Here is a 21,998-nt window from a genome sequence, read left to right as displayed (position 1 = left end):
TTGATAATTGAGCCTTAAATATGTCAGTTATAACTAATTATGAATTTTATCCGTTGCCGAATGTTGTGGAAATTGCGTACACATTTCCGATCACGACATAAAAATGTCCAAATTCAACAATGTGCATCGTTATTAGATTGAAAGTTACATCTACTGAAACATTGTGACAATAACACCCAAGATAAAGACAGTGGTCTTTATAATCCTATTGATACGGATAATTATTATTTCAGTCACGCAATGGATTTTAATAACATATTTATATTATACTTATAGGCCGCCCGTCGTGAAATACACTTACATATGTATACAGAGAGTGAAAACCATAACATTTTTTACATATAATTCCTAATTAGCGCATGCGCAGAAAACATGCATCGCCGACTTACGCTAGACCAAGGTCAAAGTTTTCTTTTTCAATTTTGAGATTTAACAGCTATTTTACTGGTTAAAAAAGCCGAGAGCAATTAGTCGCGTGCTCTCGTATAATGAATGAATGCATGAATGTAGGATTGATATGAAATTCTTAAAGATAACCTAAAATGACGAAAAATGGGTTGAAATGACTTAAATAAATAAAAAATAAATGACTTAAAATGACTTTAATGAAATTAAGGGTGAATTGAATGACCTGAAGAATGACTTGAATGCTTAAAAAATAACTGGAATCCTTAAAAAATAACTTGAATGATCTGGAGAATGACTTGAATGGCTTTGAGACTGACTGGTTGTAAAGTGAATGATCATTTTACATTAAATTAATACAGAAAAGTGATCCCCCACTTTATATCACAATAAGTACAGCATGTAGTAAAAACAGACACTACACTTTGATCTTGGCCTACAGGCCAAGAAAAGGGTATTTATTTGCTCCCCCACAGAGCAAATAAGGCACAAGGCCGATTTTTAATGTGAGCAGTGAAGGAGAAATAGGGACCAACTCCCCGGGGAGTAGGGGAGCTGAATAGTGACAATTGGTATGAAGGGTTGCCCCTACATTGATCAAGGTCTTATATTTGACATTGCCCCCACATATGGTCTTTGCTTGCAGCATCTGCTGGAACAGATACTACACTTTGATCTTGGTCAAAAGCCAAGAAAAGTGTATTTATTTGCCCCCCCACCGAGCAAATTAGGCACAAGGCCGATTTTTAATGTAAAGAGTTAAGGGGAAATGGGGACCAGCTCCCCGAGGAGTAGGGGAGCTGGATAGTGACAATTGGTATGAAGCGTTTCCCCGTACATTGACAAAGGTCTTATATGTGGGGTTGGTATCCATCGAGCAAATAAGGCACAAAGCCGATTTTTAATGTGAGGAGTAAAGGGGAAATGGGGACCAGCTTATAGTGACAATTCGTATGAAGCGTTGTCCCTACATTGACCAAGGTCTTATATGTGGGGTTGCTCCCACATATGGTCTTTGCTTGCAGTATCTGCCTGAACAGATACTGCACTTTAATCTTAGCCAAAATGTCAAGAAATGCGTATTTATTTGCTCCCCTTCCGAGAAAATTAGGCACAAGGCCGATTTTTAATGTGAGGAGTGAAGAGGATCTCGATAGTTACAATAGGCATGAAGGGTATTTATTTGCTTCCCCACAGAGCAAATTAGGCTCAAGGCTGATTATTTATGTGAGGAGTGAAGGAGAAATGGGGACCAATTCCCCGGAGAGTAGGGGAGCTGGATAGTGACAATTGGTATGAAGGGTTGCCCGTACATTGACCAAGGTCTTATATGTGGGGCTGCCCCCACATATGGTCTGTGCTTGCAGTATCTGCCGGAACAGATGGTATTTATTTGCTCCCCCACCGAGCAAATTAGGCACAAGGCCGATTTTTAATGTGAGGAGTTAAGGGGAAATGGGGACCAACTCCCCGGGGAGTAGGGGAGCTGGATAGTGACAATTGGTATGAAGGGTTGCCCCTACATTGATCAAGGTCTTATATGTGGGGTCGCCTCCACATAGGGTCTTTGCTTGCAGTATCTGCCGGACAGATGGTATTTATTTGCTCCCCCACCGAGTAAATTAGGCACAAGGCCAATTTTTAATGTGAGGAGTGAAGGGAGGGGGAAGGGAAAAAGGGGACCAGCTCCCGAGAGGTGGGAAATGGGAGCTGGTTAAAGGTCAGGCATGTGGGGTTGCCCCCACATCTGGTCTTTGCTAGTCATAGCTAGTCATAGCTAGTCATAGCTTGCAGTATCTGCCGGACAGATACTACACTTTGATCTTGACCAAAAGTCCAAGAAAAACTTAAAACTTAAAAGCTGAGAACAGCATCTAATGACAACAGACCTTTGATCTTAACCAAAAAGGCCAAGCACCAAGGTGTTAGGGACAGACCGACCGACCGACGGAGTGACTTATAGAGTCGCTTGTACGCGACTACAAACAAATTCAAATGTGCCTTACAGGTCCAAATACTTTTTATTTATAATGTGAGCTTTGTAGATATAATATTCAGAGAGGAGTTTGTGTTACGTTGTTGCATCAAATCAACATATGTGGCATTGTGGGCAACAAAACGGTATGTTTTATCTAGTTGAGTAGTGTTTTAGTATGTATACGTGCCACTTTATGTCTATGGGATTCTTCAGTATCTGAACCATTTGTTGCTTTATCTCTATATATCTGTAACAGTCTATTTACGGCCCGCTTAGTCTCTTCTAGGTTTTGATGCGTATGTTTGTCAGACATGTATTTCGGCATACATTTTCAACTGCGTCGTTTGTTCTCTGCACTTTGCACTTCCTGAGAATTGAATCTGTTCTTGGAGGAGCCTGAACCTGTATGGCGAAGACATTTCAAACGATCCAAGACGATTAGTGATTTTAAATAATATTTTATTTCACTTCTCAAGTGTGGATACGCAGAAGATCGTGATCTATGTATCTTTGGCCTCTGGATTTCTCAGTCTTTATTTTAAAACACGTCACCTCCTTTCCAGTGGGGGGTGAGAGACAATCCGTTAATTAATCCGCTCTGTTTGATGTCCGAATTCCAACTCAAAATATATGTTCAGCGAAACGCAACATGTGAAAAATAACACGTCACCAGTCAGCTTCCGGTGAAAACTTGACCAGTTCACTGAATTTGACTTGTTTAGATTTGTTTTGAAAACGTTATCAAAACATAGCTACACATATATTGCTAACTTCTCCAGTTAAACAACAATTAGATAGACAGATGGACAAATTAAATAATTTACTAATCAGTTCGCCAAACATATAATTCGGTGTAGACTTTTCGACACCCATGGACAAGGTCACCTTTATAAATAAATATTTTCGTGTGCTATAACATTTTCACATTAAATTCTTTTCAATTGTGCAGCATGTAGAAACCATGCATGGATAGAATTCCGTGTAATATTTGTGGTATTGTGGGCAACAAACCGGTATGTTTTATCTAGTTGGGTAGTGTTTGAGTCTGTATACGTGTCACTATATGTCTCTGGAGTTCTTCACTATCTGAACCATTTGTTTTTTTATCTCTATATATCTGTAACAGTCTATTTACAGCCCACTTAGTCTCTTCTATGCGTATGTTTGTCAGACATGTATTTCGGCATACATTCGAATACAACCATCTAATAAAAAATCACAAAAATAAATATGTAAATAATTTATGCCTGATTTTCAAATGATTATGCCAATTTGTAAACTTTCATGCAGTCGCTCGCATATCCATGATTGGTATCATAAGAAGATCATGTTAATGATTTTAAATAAGAAAATTAGAGTTTAAATATCAACGTATATAGATAATATCAACTTTACCTGATTTAACTAAGCTCTTTTATCCGTTGTGCCACGGATACTGGAGGATTTACACACACATTTTTGATGGCGTCATAAAAATCTCTGAATTCGACAAGACGCAAGGTTAAGTCATATTTTAGAATTATCTAAATAATATAGATAATTACTATTTGACAAACTTGCATTTTTGTTTTTATTTCAATACGTGATATGTTTTCAATCGCAGACAGGAAGAATTTCCATTCTATTACATGCAAAATGGTAATTTTCTTTCATGTATAAGTTAGATACCACTATGAATTACACAGACACCAATAACGGAAACACCAATTTACAAAATCATAATTGTTACACGTGTCGTAATAGCTTCGACATACTCAAAATACCTATTGTTCCAGACATTCATAATATCTAAGTTTTCCGTTATAAATGCGTACTTCCCAAAATAAATCGCAATGCTGATAAAATCGAATATTTTCCTATTGAGTTTCTGTTCGAATTCGCTTGATAATAGTTATTAAAGCGAAGTTTTTTTTTTAGATTTATACATTTGCAAATTGAAGATTTTTTCTTAGATGTTCAGCCATTATAATATCTTCTTCCGTTATTTAAGTGTGACAAAGACTTACTTCACCGAAGCAAGAGGGGGCGAATTGTCTGCAATGCGATTGTGGACATGGCGATCGGGCGAGCTGAATGTTCACAAAACTAAAATTGGATGACAGAGAACGCGGTTTATTGGCCAAAACGAGACTGATTAGAACACGAGATTTCCGTGTCTTAGTCGAAATTGAAAAGGTGTAAAAATGGTCGATTTGGGTTTAAGCTGTAATTTCGTCTTCAAAACCGTTGATGACGAGAGGCGTTGTTTGAAAAGGAGAGAATGTGAAAAGAAAGAAAGAAAGAGAAAGAAGAAGAAAGAAAGATATAAATACAGAGTAGTGTGCTAAGAAAGAAATCAAATAAAAAAGAAGGGAAATACGTGCAAATACCCACACAAACATGTATATATATAGGATTTCCCAAAATCTTGACCTGACCTTGATGGAGGGGAGACTAAAACTTGCTACTATGGTTTCAAATAATGTAACTTACAGCAAGGGTTGACTTGATTCCAAATATTTCCCATATATTATATCTCCCCTCTTTGGAAATAGGTTATGATTATGAATATCTCCAGTATCAAATAATCATTATACACAGTGAAATTTACTTGATGTATGAAAACCGAAAAAGGGAGATATAACATATGAGAAATATTTGTAATCAAGTCTCCCCTTGCTGTTATTTCAGATCATTTGAAACCATAGAAGCAGATTTTAATCTCCCCTCCATCTGAACCAGATGTTTTGGAGAAATATCAGATATTTTGTAATTAATATGCAAAACTAGGAAAATAAATGACTATGATTAAAATATTTTATGCTTTTAAATGTGCCAAAACTAGTCTCTGGGTGATAAATGACCTCCTTAATGTTCGACCTTAATGGCAAATGCCACATAGCTCACTATACCATCAATGCTTGATATACAGATTGTCGAGTTCGACAAGACTCAGCTTAAGAAGCCCGACGATTACATCGGTCTAAGCGTAGTGAGAATAACACGCAACAAGGAAAACAAAAATCCAAATAACAAAAATGATACAAAAAACATAAACTTTCTAGACGCTCGCAAATAAGTAAGAAAGTGACAATATGTGTATGTGTATAGAATGTCAAAACTAACATATTTAAGCAATTGATTTAAAAAAGTATAAAATTGCCCTTTAGAACGATTCCAAATGTGCTCCAAATTAAGATATACTTTATTCTAGTTTTAAAACGCAAGAAAATAAAGGTCATTTCTCCTGACAGGAGAAAATAGATAGCAAACCTATTTTAAGTGAGTCTTTATTTTGTTTTAGATAAACTTGAGGTCACGTTGTATAGTCTACAGAGAAATTAACTGAGTCTGCTGACGTATGACGATGACGATGCTTCCGTTCAGTCTCGACTGCCAAAGACAACCCCCTGTAAGTGTAGTTACGCATGTAATTGTGTGGCAGAGGTTGCGCAATTCCAACCACACCTCTCCTGAATCGACACTGTTTGAGTCCACTGATGACGACAAGTTCAGGACGACTAGAAATAATGCTGAGATAACCAGAGAGTACATACAGCACCTGGAAGTCCCAAATGGTAACCCATCAAACACTATCAAATCTAAATATTCAGAGCTCGTTGCCCAAGAAACGCCACATCGATAGACAATTAACAGTCGTACTTGACTTCTATATTCCCAAAATAAGATTCTATCAAGGCCTTAAAGCCACTTGAGGACAAGTATTAATGCAACTGTCAAGCATGCGACGAAGGGTACTGTTGAGATGCTGGGAAATAATGAATAAAATGGTCACAATTTAATTATTTACGAGATGTTTTCAATAGGTTGACAGACTTTTCTGTATGCTCACTTTTATTGATAGTACATATGAAGCTCTAGTCCCTCATTGACGGAATCTCCTTTGGATGCAATGCACTTGTTCTACTGCTCCAGCAACTTCTGGTATACACCGCACAAGTCCTCTTGTGTGAGCGTGCCAATGATCCTCGTCACAGACTCTCCTCAATAGTCTGATAACTACAGCCCCTAAAGTTTTACCTAAGCTTAGGGAATAACCAACAGTCACATGGAGCAAGGTCCGAACTATAGTGAGGGCGGAGAACTATCTTGATTCCCATTTTGGATAAATAGTTTGCGACAGAGATGGAGTTGTTGCCTACACGCTTGGGACAAACTTAGCACAAATCTTCCGCATCTTTAGCTCCATGCAAATAATTTCGTATACAGTTCCCAAACTGACATCAAAATGTGCACTTAGTGTCTCTATAGTCACAAAACGGTCCTTATCCATGACATTCTGTAGTTTGCCAATCAAGTCTGGTATTTTGACGACCTTACCTCTCCCGCACCTCCTATCATATCTTATAGACTCTCTGTCTTTCTTGAATCTCTTATGCTACTGAAAATCTGATGCTGGATTCATGCAAGATGGTGTAAAAGCAGTAATAGTCACACTTGACCTCTATATTCCTAAATTACATATTATGTAATGCGACTATCAGTTGGCGATGAAATTCACTTTTGAGATGATAGAAACAATGAATAAAATGGTCACAGTTTGAGGTGTTAAGTGGATGACTCAAGAAAAAATATCTATATATTTTGCTTGGTTCTTATTTAGTTAGTCTGTTTTTTTTACGTATTGGAAAAAGCAAAATATAATTTTTTTGAAAGCCAAACTCCTTCAAAGATAGACGTAATTAATTAAATATAGCATTTAAAAGGCAGACCTGGCACCCTGGAGAGACTATGAGAATGACCTGCCTTTGATGTAGCCTTGTTTTTGAATGTCGTTGTTGCAATTGTGTCAGACAAGATATTCGTAGTACCTTGTACGTGCAGCGGTTCTTCACTGCAGAAAAAATTTGCGAAACATTCTGAAATATATGAAAAAAAACATTGTCTAACAAAATGGTGATGGACTGGATGATAAAATGAAAGATTGTCTCTTACCGTGTGATTTTTTATTTGTATTGAACTATGTAGCACAAAATTACTTTCTGAGTATTTATTAGTACTTATTAATTTATCTCATTTAGGCCAGTTCTTAATTTCAAATAAAATGGATACTATTTTCATAAGGATGATAATAAACTCATATTTGCTGCTTGTTATTGGCTATACTGTGCAAATAAACTAATTCCTTGAGCAATCTATAAAAAAAATATCAGTCGATATTTAGAACGTTAGGGTCCCGCACAAACGATTCTGGCTCGTTACTGATTAAACATGTGATTTTTTTCAAAGAAGAATTTAGCAAATTAGGAGTTTTTAGCAGTTTAATATCCAAGTCTTTTATTTGGCTGTTTTCAAAGCATAACTTACGAACTAACAAAAGAAAGGTACCAAGCGAAATATTATATACGTATGCATTTTTTTAGTTTATTTATTTGATATTCCACAGTCAATATATTACTCTTTTATTCACTGCAATTACGGAATAAGATTTTTATCCAAATTATTTCTTTTTAATTTAATTCATAGATTAAAGCGTTTTATTTATTTTATTTGTTTTGGTTTTTATTTATTTATTTTTATTTCACAAAATATTTTTGCAGAAATGTCCCTTTTCATTATATTTCGCAGACCATTGTGTTGACGGGGATTATAAACTGTCTTTCATTATGAAAACGCATGCTCATACAGTGTTGTTGTTTTTTTTAATTTTGTGTGATTTGTGCGATGTCTTTCGGCGGTCAGAGCCCTCCAAGGTCACTGCGGCAAGCGGCCTCCAGTTGAGACGGTATAGGCGGCGTCGAATCAATAGACCGCTGCACCGTTTCGCTGTCCCTCTTTACACAGACAATCATGTGGCGTAAGCTATTGGATTCACTGCGTCTCATAGCGGTATAACCGGGGATCTGAGGTTCCTCTGGTACAGACTTCAGCCAGGTATCCAGCGCCGACTTGAACGATTCTGTTTTGCAGTTCGTGACCTCTCTGATGTTACGTGGTAGGCAATTGAAGAGCGTGGGACCCCGGGAATTTAAACTCGATTCCCTGAGCCGTCGGATCCAGTTGTCCCTGGCACTGGTTAGGGGTGGTACCACCCACCTTCTGCCACGTTTTGAGATATGGTGCTGTATACCAGCGTTGGGCACCTGGTTCTCCATCATACGCCAGGTATAGATGATTGAATATCTTTCTTGCCTGCGTTGAATCGATTTGATATTCAACGTATCCAGCAGTTGCCAATAATTCAATTGACCATAACTAGTTATCTTTCTTAGAAACGACTTCTGGATGGCCTCTAATGCTTGAATATGACTTTTTCTGTCCGGAGTCCACAGCTGACAACAGTAATCAATGTGCGGCAACACCAGCGACTTCCAGAGTGTCAGCATTAGGTTTTTTTGTCTCGTTTTGAAAGTGCGTAGAATCCAACTGGACTAATGGTTTAGTTTCGTTGAAAAACATTCTGTTTTCTTTAAATATATATATATATATATGCATATTTATGATAAAAATAATATATAAGCCACTCCCCATGTGGACAAATTGGTTTAAGGGAAAATTATTCCCAACTCGCATTTAGGTAAAAATGCACTTTCGTAAATAATTGGATTTATTCAAAACGTATTGTAAGAACAAAAACAAACAAAATCTATCTATCTATATATCTATCTATCTATCTATATATATATACATACATATATATATATATATATATATATATGTATATATATATATATGGAGAAAGAGAGAGAAAAAGAGAGGGGAAAGAAAGAGATAGAGGGAGAACGAGAGAAAAATAGATAGATACATGCTTACATTTATGAGAAAATATATGCGATTCGAATAGTAAAAAATATTAGTGTCAATGAAAATATATTTTGACGGTTTAGAACATGTATATCATAAATATAACAATAAATAAGTGTTTATTTGTTCATGGTTTTATATGTTTTACATATTTTCATTTCCTTTTCATCGTTTTTTTTATTTAAACTCTGTTTCATTTGATATAGAAAAATTATTATCTCTTCTTCTCTATTCTTCTATCTATTCTATCTTCTATCTATCTTTTCTATCTATTCTATCTATCTTCTATTCTTCTTCTTCTTCTTCTTCTTCTATCTATCTTTTCTATCTTCTTCTTCTATCTATCTATATAAATAAAATGAACTCATTTTTTCACGTCTGATTTTGACATTAATAGGATTAAAAATCAAGATATTTCATGCAAATATAATATGCACAAACGGCAGAACAATATCTGAGGTGTGTTATAGGCTTATTATTTCTCAAATTCCTCGATAATCTTAGATTTCTATACTTTTTCTGCTGAGAAGTCACGGCCAAAATCGGTTAAGATCAATGGAAGTGGTAAAATATTTTCTCTCTAATAAATTCCTCCTCCCCCTGCCACCACTTAACACCGTTTGGGGATCGTTCACAAGGAACAGTTGAGAAGAGAACACCGGTTTGGCTTCGTAGTTCTTTCATGTGAAGTTATTTAAAATCACTAAACTAAGCTGCAGTGCTCTGTGGCGTAGTGGTTAGCGTGCTGGACAATTCACATTATATTTTCACGTTCGCGCCGACCTACCGAAGTCGTTTTTTTTTTCCTAAACAACTGGAATGGACTTTTCTTGGTGGCCGTACTGTTAACGTTGCAGATGTTTTTTTTTTTTTCACACTTTATTTTCCTACTTTTACTCATGACTCCGGGTTTGATCCTTCCTACTTACCTACCATAACATTTTTTAAAACTCCCCCCTCCGTCCCGGAAACAAACACTCGGGCAACGCCGGGTACCCCCGCTAGTTTTTAATAAAGTAGACCCATCAAGGAGAAAACGTTCAAACTTTACAAATTGTCTAAGTGATGTTCTTGACGTGGCATTACAGGGAAAACGAAAATTGTCCAAGTGTGCAAGTAAAAATTCCAAGGCAAGTTTCTTACGTGAATAACATCAAGAAAGTTTGTGTTCCTAATATATCCGTTGTGTTTCTTTATATAAGCATGTTCAAATGTTTTAGTTTGTAAAAGATGTATTTTTTGAAAGAAAAATACACAGTAGAGAAACTAAAATGTAACTTTTAGCAGAAAATAAAATTAAACCTCATAAAAAATCTTTGGAATTCTTTTAAAAAAGCTGAGTAAAATAAATTTGTATTATATATCACTTTCTTTTGAAGGAAATGGTTGGTTTTTGTTTTGCGGCATATCAACCCTTGTCAGGTTTGTTTAATGTCGAATCCAAACATTTTGAAGAAAACATTTTTAATAGAATATATTTTCCAAGTCGGTTTCTATTTAACTCATAGTTGGGACCCTAACAGGTAATACCACTCAGATTGGACCTTGGGGCAATGGCAATTAAAGGGTGGATCCACACTCCCCAAAGCCCGCAAGCTGGTGCCTCACCACTGGATATAGTTTAAGGTCACATCCAGGACTTTTGAAGGAAATAAAATACGATAAAAATATAAGCCATTATTGTTTACAACTTTTTTTTATAAGAATGGAAAATTAAAATATCTTTAATTCTCCTTTTTGATTAAAGACTATAGCAACTAAGTTTATACGTAAGATATTCTTGGACTTTCTAGTCACAAGTGTAATAACAATTGTGTCCCGATATTGTCATTATATCATGAAATAGAATTTTGAAAACTTTCATGATCTAATTACTTATTAATATATCTCTATTTTCGCTCTCTCTCTCTCTCTCTCTCTCTCTCTCTCTATATATATATATATATATATATATATATATATATATATATATATATATATATATGTGTGTGTGTGTGTGTGTGTGTGCATGTGCGTGTGTGTATTTAAGGAGGAAATACACTAGCCCACAAAGTCCAGGGTTGCTTTTTTGACTGGGTTTGAAACATAAGCAGTAATCATCACTTTCCTACACTCTTAATTGATTAAGCATAGATAACTAATTAAATTTATTCATAGATATTATAGTTATAAACCACTTGACTTGATTGAATTTATAGGATTGAGAAAAAGGGCCAATTCTAACGGAAACCCGTCATTCCGATTTCTTGTCATTGAATACTCTCATGAGTTTACGATGAATGCAAGCCGAAATCACATTCATGGGTATTTAATTCTTCCATTTATGTGAAATGTTGCTGGCTCTGAGAAAAGGCCATACGAAGTTAAGGGGAAGTATTTGATTGAATTCGAATCTCCAGACCAGCAATTAATTTACACTTTCTACACTGCTGATTTCATAGTGTCTGGAAGTATAAAATAACTGATATATATATATATATATATATATATATATATATATATATATATATATATATATATATATATATACTTCAGAATAGTTTTTATTTAACAATCAGTTGTTATGGAAACGTGAGATTGTAAGGTTTACAAAATATTACTGGCAGTAATATTCTATAAGTTATCCCATCTAAACAAGAATTGCTAGATATGCAAGATAGAGCAAATAAATTAAATTGTAATTCAATGAATTTCAAAAAACCCTCATTGAAATGAATTTCATATCAAAGAAATTTTATTATTCTAAGCAAGACAAAGAATGCTTTAGAAAGTTAATCTCCTTAACCTATAGGGTTTCGATGTCTACTATCTCATCAGAGTAGAGAAAATATTAGCAACTATTTATAAGGTATGCACCCTATTTGCTAAAGTCAGTGAGACATGGAAAGTCAAAGTCCAGTTCCATGTCTCACTGACTTTGGCAAATAGGGTGCATACCTTATAAATAGTTGCTAATATTTTCTCTCCTCTGATGAGATAGTAGACATTTAATATATATATATATATATATATATATATATATATATATATATATATATATATAGAGAGAGAGAGAGAGAGAGAGAGAGAGAGAGAGAGGCAGAGAGAGAGAGGGGGACAGAGAGAGAGACAGAAAGAGAGAGAGAGAACAAATCGATCATCCACGAAAATATACCTAGTTGGCTCTCAATCGAAGGAGTCTGAAAAAGAACTGTCGCGCGATTTCCGAGCGTAGAAAGAGTTGTTTAAATTAATTCCATGTGTTGTATTTCACGGGAAGATTTTATTGGGGTGTTCATAATTTCTGTTGTCATGGGATGAGCGATAATAAATTATAATTCAGTAATCATAAAAGTAAATAAATTAAAACAATCTAATTTAATTGATTTTAGCAGCATGACATTAAAAACCAATAATTTTCTTTTCATGATTTGATAGCACGCGTCCAATAATATAATTGATTTTACGGAACCTTGTCGATAATGTAGGTGACCTCCAGTTAAATAATGAGCAACTAAACCACTATCAGTATTTAAAAAAAATGTTCATAATTAAAGCTGTTTTGTTCTAGATTAAAGATAACCATCTGTAATGTTATTGTTCTGCCTAACCAACCGAACCGCTGTATGTAGGGACAGTCGCGAAAAATGTTAACTTTGAGAAACACTTTCCAGATGCACGAAAAAGTTATATATTTTCATTATTTAGCATGCTAGTCGCCGACACGCATTTAACACCAGAAATTCTCTTTTTCCACATCGTCGGGCTGTTATTTCTCAGAAGCATAGCTGGCTGTCATTCCACGGCACCTCTTGTTGTCCGTACAAGGCACCAAACATTAGTGGCTCCTAATCGACGGGGTAAGAGGAGAATCGCTGCGTGATTACCGAGTGTAATTCCCATGCGTCTTTTTGTTTTTATTCTCTTTTCCTTCTGTTTTTTCTTCCGATCACAATACCTCTATGTGCATTCCACTTCGTTGTTCACGCCCATGTCACGGTTGAAAATTCTGACTCCGCACGTCATTCTAATGGCATCACCCGATTTTGTTACAATTAGAGAGCAACAGACTAATAGTAGTGGCTGTTTACTTGTTTTTCCGTGGCAGAAGTTTTAGACACGAGCCCGGTTTATAAAGTGTGGAAAATTCAGCCTCACATAATCGGGGACTATGCATAGAAAAAAACAAAACAAAACATAATTTGCCTCCTTCACTGATCGCGTGCGAAGAAGATAAAGCATTGTATCAAACGCGATACTGCATTTTGTGTTTAACCACAAAGTTCAGCTTCGGCACATTTCTAAAAGCATTTCATTGTTGCCTTAGTTCCCCCGTTTTCTAGGCGGTGATGGCTGATTTTGCGTCCGCGACGAAATGTTATATTTAAACTGAAAGAGTTTATCACATATTTAATCACGAGACATTCTTAGACGAATTATTATTATTATTATTATTATTATTATTATTATTATTATTATTATTATTATTATTATTGGCCCACAAAGAGCTTTCACACAGGTCTTCAGAGATCTTTCCCTGAAAACAGCATGTGGTGTTCCCTGGCAACTGAGTGACAACAAGTCACCCAAGGTTTCTAGTACTTATTATTATTATTATTATTATTATTATTATTATTATTATTATTATTATTATTATTATTATTGAGCACTATTAATAACCTCGTTAAATTCATGAGTTATCAGTTTAGAACACCTATAACTTAGTACATATATAGTTATTCTTATTATCATTATTCTTCTTCTTCTTCTTCTTCTTATTATTATTATTATTATTAGTAGTAGTAGTAGTAGTAGTTTTTTTTGTTGTGTTGCATTATAATAAGTAGTAATTTTTTGGGCTTAAGACTGGTACAATTTATAAACATGTTTAACTACTTTTAATATGATTATTATTATAATTAGAAGTAGTAGTAGTAGTAGTAGTAGTATTTTATTATTATTATTATTATTATTATTATTATTATTATTATTAAAAGTAGTAAAATAACAATAACTTATTATTATAATACATACAAAGTACGAATCCAGATCATCGTTTTGCGGGATAATTTTTAATAATAATAATAACCATAAACCCATTCAAGGAAAATGTGTGTTGGAAGATATTTTATGTTAGACGCTCTGCAAAGTAATTAAACATTTTATAAAAGTATTATTTCTACGCCAAAATATTACTACTTATACTACTACTACTACTGCTACTACTACTACTACTACTACTACTACTACTAATAATAATAATAATAATAAGAAGAAGAAGAATGATAATAAGAATAACTATATATGTACCAAGTTATAGGTGTTCTAAACTGATAACTCATGAATTTAACGAGGTTATTAATAGTGCTCAATAAAAGAAGAGCAAGATATTTTATACATATATATATATATAAATATACAAGTTTATATATATATATATATATATATATATATATATATATATAAGTAAACAATATGATGACAATACAGGCGATGGCTGACATTATGATAATTTGAAAAGGAAAACCGAGAATTTATAAAACAATGTTGCAAGAGCAGCCTGCGTTATCTATCTTTCTTGGTTCCGTAGATATGATCGACTTGATTGATGGTTCTATTTAGTCACTAACTTTCACAGTATTTCTATTAAAAAAAATTATGCAGTTTGTGTTTTTTCTGGAAAATGCTTATCTAGACGTCTAAGGAAAAATATATATATGAAATATATATACATATATATATATATATGAAAATATATATAAAGAAATATATATATATATGGATATATATATATATATATATATGGATATATATATATATATATATATATATATATATTCACGATTTGCTTCATGTTACTCCAGTCGAAGTTCTCAAAATTCAAGGAGACCCTTCATAAGGGGTAATTCATGATTTCCGTGTGAGATACATTAATATATGGATATTTCTATTAAGGTTCTCCTTTAAATCTCAAATATAAAGTTACTAATGATGATGTGAACATAATTTTTACTCCATTAATTTACCATTTAATGCGTCAAATTATACATTACCCATAATATGTTAATATTACTCTATGACAAGAATTCGTCTAGTCTGGTGGATTATTAAGCTTCATGTTTTACTTTAGCTAACATCACTTGGAGAAGATGCAGCATTCTTAGTAAGTTATCGGTACAAAGTAGATCTTATTTGGGCTTCAAATACTATGTAATTTTTAATATTTTATCATGGTTTACTAGTAGGGAAAAATATTCTCATGCCAGTTTAATCTGACAAATTCCTGTACAGAGAGACCGTAACAACTTGAACACTATTTTAGTAAGCATTTACGTTTTCTCCAGTAGATATTAAAGCCCTCTTGAAGACATTCAAGTTGTCTCCTTTCGGCATCTAAGTTTCCCCAATAGGGTTAAAGTTCTCTCTTGAAGGAATTCAAATTTGCATTTTTATGTTTTATTGGAAATTTATGATACGTATGAAGCTGCGATTTTATGTTATTGTCTCGTTCACATCAATATAAGCAAAGTAATATTTATTTAGTCCGCGAGGCTTGGCATAAAGGAACAATACCACAAATCCTAGACATTTTTGTGGTGGTATTTTTTTTTTATATTAAAGTTTGCCGATGGAATAAATTTTTAGAAATATTGCCTGCTTAAGCAATAGCATCAACACACACACACGCACACACACATACAAAAACACACATACACACACATATATATATATATATATATGAGGGAGAGAGAAGATATATAGGTAATTTGACGTGTTCAAACTTCTCACCAGAGTTGTCAACGGAAGATGACGTCAGCGATATATTCGGCTCTATCTTCTCACACTGATTGCTTCCTTTCATGTCTGGCATTGGCAGCGAACGCAAATCGAAGATCTTCGGTTCTTTTCCCTCTTTTCAATCCAATCGGAAGAGATCCCGGATAGGTTTCGGATTCATTTAATTAACTTATTGTCGTCCTGATTGTGTTAACATGATTAGTAAGAAACGCGGGGAATGAAAGAAAGAGGAAGTTAAGCATCCGCCATAATTGAAAACTGCATAGGTTTGAAATCACGGCTTCGCTCTTAGCGTCTCCACCCTCTAAGAGTGATACACTGATTAGTATGGACCTATTGAACCAGGAGTTCAGTTATATTGTCAACCCCAGGGATGCGATGATCAGCGAAGGATCTTTATCTATCATTATCGAGGGTTGATTTTGGAGAAGGTATATAGGTTTATAAAGGTCACGTATATTTCGAATGTATCATGATGGTAAACGCAATACAGTAATCGCATGACTATATTCTAAATATCACACACACACATATATACACACGCACCCGCCACACACACACACACACACACTCACACACACACACACACACAAACACATATATATATATATATATATATATATTTATAGTGGTAGAGATGATGATGGCTACCTTCTATCTCATGAGACAATGGCTTTCTGCATCTGATTCATTGCAGCGTCTATTCTGTGTCAATGCTGGAGTTGCCTTGTTGATCGTGTGGTGAAGGAGCATAGATTTTCCCAGTTACCTGCCTCTCCTTTCGACGTTGCAGACAAAGCTAATACGGTCGGAGCCAGCACCGCTGCAGGAACTGCCAGAAAGTGGGTGTACTACTTTACCTCCGCCTAACCGGATATTTATCATGATTTACTCCTTTACCCCATATATATATATATATATATATATATATATATATATATATATATATATATATATATATATATATATATATGATGCCCCTATAATTATTAGTATCCACAAGACAATCCCAATCAGATAAAGAAGTTCAATACACGAGAAAGAGCAATAATATAAAAGCAAATTTGGAATTAAATCAAGTAAATGAGAAAGATACGACAAATATATAGTTTTACAACGAATACAAATATTTAATGTTTTTTTCCTTAAACATTTCATTTTGTGATTATTTCTCTAAGAAATAAATTTGTTGTAAATTCTGTTAATTTACTGAATTTAATTCCAACTGTATAGTTTAAGTTTTAGTCAAATCGAGTTAACACATTTCAACTTTTAAGAGGGCTCTGCACCCTTGGTTTATTTACAACTCGAATAACGTAGATACTAGGTGCACAAAAGATACATTACAGATTCGGGGCCACACCACATATGCATATAATATATGTATATCCATATATACACGCACATATATATGTATACATACATAGTCTGTTTATTATATACACATTACTGGTTACATATGTGCACGAATGTTTCAATGTAATCTGAATCCAAGTAGAACATCTCGTCAGACATAAAAAAAAACAATATCAAAACGAGAGTCAAAGTTTCATGCATTTCTAAGTAAATATATACGCGTGTGGTTTACGCTCTGAAAAGGGTGGTTAGTTTGTTAATGTGAGCAGTAAAGGTTTTGGAAGGAGTGGTGAAAAAATAGGGGTAGAGGTGTGAAGGAAGTGGGAGAAAGTACGATCCCGTGTAGTCAATCAGTCACAGCGGGAATTTATTAGTTTCATTTTAACTTGGCGGTTGCTTATTGGCTTAAGTTTTTGCTTTGATCTGGAGTAATATTATTCCCTACACATTGTTACTTCCCTGCCCTCCATTGAGTACACTTTAATAATCACGAGGGTTTCATTGGATTTACATCTATAAAACCAATCTATACAACCATCATTTATATATATATATATATATATATATATATATATATATATATATATATATATATATGTATGTGTGTGTGTGTGTGTGTGTGTGTACATAGCAGCAGCCGAATAGAGTAACGGTTAGAAGCGTCGACTGTCGTTTGGGTGGCCGAGTTACGATCCTGGCTTAAGGTTATTACTTGTTTAGCCGCAATAATGCGATGTGATACAGCGAAACAGTACTTTATGTGGATGCATAATGTATACATAGGGTGGTCCACGGTAAAGCAGCCTAGAAAATGTAGTAGAGAGGAAAAACTTTTTTTTATTGTTGAAATTACCTGTACTGTAATAAAATATTCTGGAAGTGCTCCCCATTTATATCTATGCATTTTTGAGCACGTTTACCAACGTTTTTTTCTGATAATTTACCTCATACGGTTGATAATGTTCTCCTCTATTTGGTTTTGATTGTGAGGATTATGTGCATAAACGTTTTGCTTTTAAGCTCTCAAAAGATAAAAATCACATTATGACAAGTCCGGGGAACGTGGTAGCCATAACACTTTTCTTATTGTTCTCTTTTCTGTAAGCATGGCATCAACTTATGTCAGTAGTCTGTAAGACGTGTGGCATTTAGCACCATCTTGTTGGAAAAAGAAGTGCGTTTTGTCTTGTAGTGTCAGTTGGTCGATAAGAGAAAAATTAAAGTAGTCAAGATACTTTTAAGTGAATCACTCAATCTGCAAAATTAAAAAAAAATGAATAGAGAACTCTAGAAGTGTAAGCCATGTTTAGTTTCAGAACAGTTTCTGATGGTACGTAGTTCTACACAAGTCCTGAGAGGTGACTGGTTTGCAGTAGACAGTTCTCGAGTTGGAATTCACAGAAAGGTTTAATATTTATGGAGCACTTCTGGTTTTTGATTGGTTGGTATCAGAACGTGAATTAATTTGATTAGTCAGTTCCTAGCAGAATCGTTTGTAAATAGAATCTCCTGACTGTGCAGAATCATACCCCATTATATTCCGGTATGATGGGTGGTGTCTCCTAACGGCTTCGGCTGCAGGGAGACAGGGTAGTCGTACTCGTCATGGATCCGTTCTTGGCACTCAGCCCCACAGGCGCGGGGACGGGAACCGGCCCAACACCTGACCCACTAAGGCCTTGACACCGGGCTTTCCGGTAGGGCAAGTTAATTGCTTGTCGCCTCAGGCGCCCCTTCCGGGGAATACCGACTTGTTTACTCCGGCAATTTTTGTTGAGGCGATAGTGCCCCTTCTTTAGGGGAGCTCGCCTGTTCCCCACCTTCTGGCCTAGTGCCACATTTTGCTGTGGTGAGCAGCAAATACATAACTACACCATTATGCTCCGGTATGATGAGATGTGTCTTCTAGCGGCTTCAGCTGCAGGTAGACAGGGTAGTCATACTCGTCAAGGATCCTTTGTGTACACTCAGCCCGACAGGTGAGGAGACAGGAACCGGCCCAGCACCTGTCAGACTGAGGTAAACCGCTTGGTTATTACCTAGGAGGTCCACCCTCTAAGGCCTTGCCACCGGGCTTTCCGATGGGCAAGTTAATTGCTTGCGCCTGAGGTACCCCTTTCGGGGAATGCCGACTTGATTGCCCAGGCAATTTTTGTTTAGCCGAGATTGTCCTTTCTTTAGTGAGCTCGCCTGTTCTTAACCTTCCGGAATTGTGCCACTTTTTTCTGTGGTGGGGAGCAAATAAATAACTACTCCATTATCCTCCAGTATGATGGGATCTGTCTCCTAGTGGTTTCGGCTGCAGGGAGACAGGCTAGTCGTACTATTCAAGGATCCGTTCTGTCTACTCAGCCCGACAGGTGAGGGGCAGGAACCGGCCCAACACCTGTCGGACTGACGTACACCACTTGGGTACTACCTAGGAGGCCAACCCTCCCAGGCCTTGCAACCAGGTTTTCCAGTGGGGCAAGTTAATGGCTTGTCGCCTGAGGCACCCCTTCCGAGGCGAGAGTGCCTCTTCTTTAGGAGAGCTCGCCTGTTCTCCACTTCCGGCCTTGTTCCAAATTTTGCTGTTGTGCGCAGCAAGTAAATAACTACCCCACTATACGACAGATATTGTAACATAGATGGGTCGGGCTAATTTTAAGTGGGCCATGTTGTGTTTGTGTGTGTATATATATATATATATATATATATATATATATATATAGTTCACCGTTAATATTCCTTAAATAAAGTTAACCTTCTCAACAGAACAAAATTCAATGCATTCTCCTAATCATTTATTTATTTGATATTTTATTTTACAATATATTATTTGCATGAAATATTTTTTTCATTTTTGCAAAACATCAATTTGTATACATGGATGTAACGCATTCTATTAAAGAATAGGAAGATATAGTAGAAATATTATAATTAAAACTCCATACGCGTTTCCATATTATTTACACGAAAATTAAATACTTAGGAACGTATATTTTAGCATAAACATTGGGTGAATGGCGTAAAAATTGTTTGCGACGTAGACACATTTGGAGAATATTGCTAGAATCGGTGGAATTTTTTCGACATGTTATGTGGTTTCTGTAATATGAAAATATTTCTATTACAACTCTAGCTTAACACTATTGAGCTACTTACATATCTGTATACTTTGTGTTATAAAAATTATATTAAAACATTTCATGTATCTTTCTCTATCTCTACTGTTACATGAACGTCACTTTGTTTAGGTGTGAGTTCCTTCCGCAGAGGTTCTATCCTTCGAAAATTTAACAGAAAGCAAATTGATATGTCTGGCAGTGTTCTTAGATATATTTTCTACACAAATTCGTCCGATGAAGATTGGAAATAAAAAAAAGCTGATCCAAAAAACAGATTTTCTATCTATACCCCTATAAATTCGTTTCTCTTTTGTGTGTATTGATATTCATATTAAAAACCCTCTTTTCTGTTTATTTAAAAAGAAAATACAATTTACTTATATATTGTTTGTGGAATTGCATTCACTAGCAAAAGATCTAACTAATTTGCATATTCTTTTAAACATTCATTTTAATTAATTCCCTATTAGTTGCTTCGGTTTTCTAATGGGATAATCATCTTTAGTTAAATATTACGTGTAATTATATTCATGCAGATATTCTACATGATTTATACTTGCATAATATTTGCGTAAAAACTGTTTCCATATATATTTATGTATACGTATAAATTTTTGTTTAAAAAATTTTGCCTACCAAACTCCTCCTAGAGTTTTTAGTTTACAGGCATGAAACTTCATATATAAGGTATTTGAATCCATGCAAAACTTTATATTTGGGTTTTAGCTCGGAAAAATTGGTGCAAAAGTGTGAATGAAATTTGCCAGGTGAAGGTCGAACGCCGGCATTACGAATGCATAACGTATTAGCTATTGGTTCATGTTTTAATTTTTAGCCTTGCAGTAAACGTGTTTTCATAGCCCAGTCATTGACGACAAAGGCAAAATAAATCGTGAGCTGAACGTTTTTGTTTCGATTCTCGGTGGTGGCGCCTGAGTGTTTTTTAAAATACTTTTTAAATCATTAGCATATATTGCATCCAATCTATCTATCTATATATATATATCTTTAAAAGTGAAATGTCTGTCTGTCTTTTCTCTGTGGTGGAGAAGGAAGACTATTATACAGGAATGCATTACTTTACATATTCACACTTTTTAATATATACATATGCACATAACCTTATGAACATTACATAGGGCCCGGGCAAAGCCGGGCGGAACTGCTAGTAGATAAAAACGAATAATTTTACTGGGAAGTATTTACGTTACACCGACAAGATATGTAATAAAATTTCAGGAAATAATTTCTTCTTAAAAAAACAACAGATTTATTATAATCTTAGAGATTGAATGATCCCCTGTTCAAGCCGTCGTCACCCAACCATTTTATTTTAATCACTTCAGTTTACGATAAACGAGAAGGTACCATTTATTTATTTTTTAAATGTAAATTTATCACTGTAGGTTAGATCGCTGGCTCAGGATGAATGTTGATCTAATAGCACTGAAGAGCTGTGATATAGCGAAACACTATATAAATCCATCGACACCATATTTTTGTTTAATCATTGTCGTAAATGGTTTCGCATGCTACTTAATTATCTTAACACAAAGCTCGTATTTGTTTAAAAATATACAAATCAAGCACTGTGCAAAGTAGCGATCAAAATGGCTACATGAATAGACATT

This window comes from Euprymna scolopes, chromosome 38 (genome assembly GCF_053919585.1).
Source record: "Euprymna scolopes isolate OS-2025 chromosome 38, ASM5391958v1, whole genome shotgun sequence".
Lineage (NCBI taxonomy): Eukaryota > Metazoa > Mollusca > Cephalopoda > Sepiida > Sepiolidae > Euprymna > Euprymna scolopes.
Note: the sequence above shows the minus strand (reverse complement) of the source record.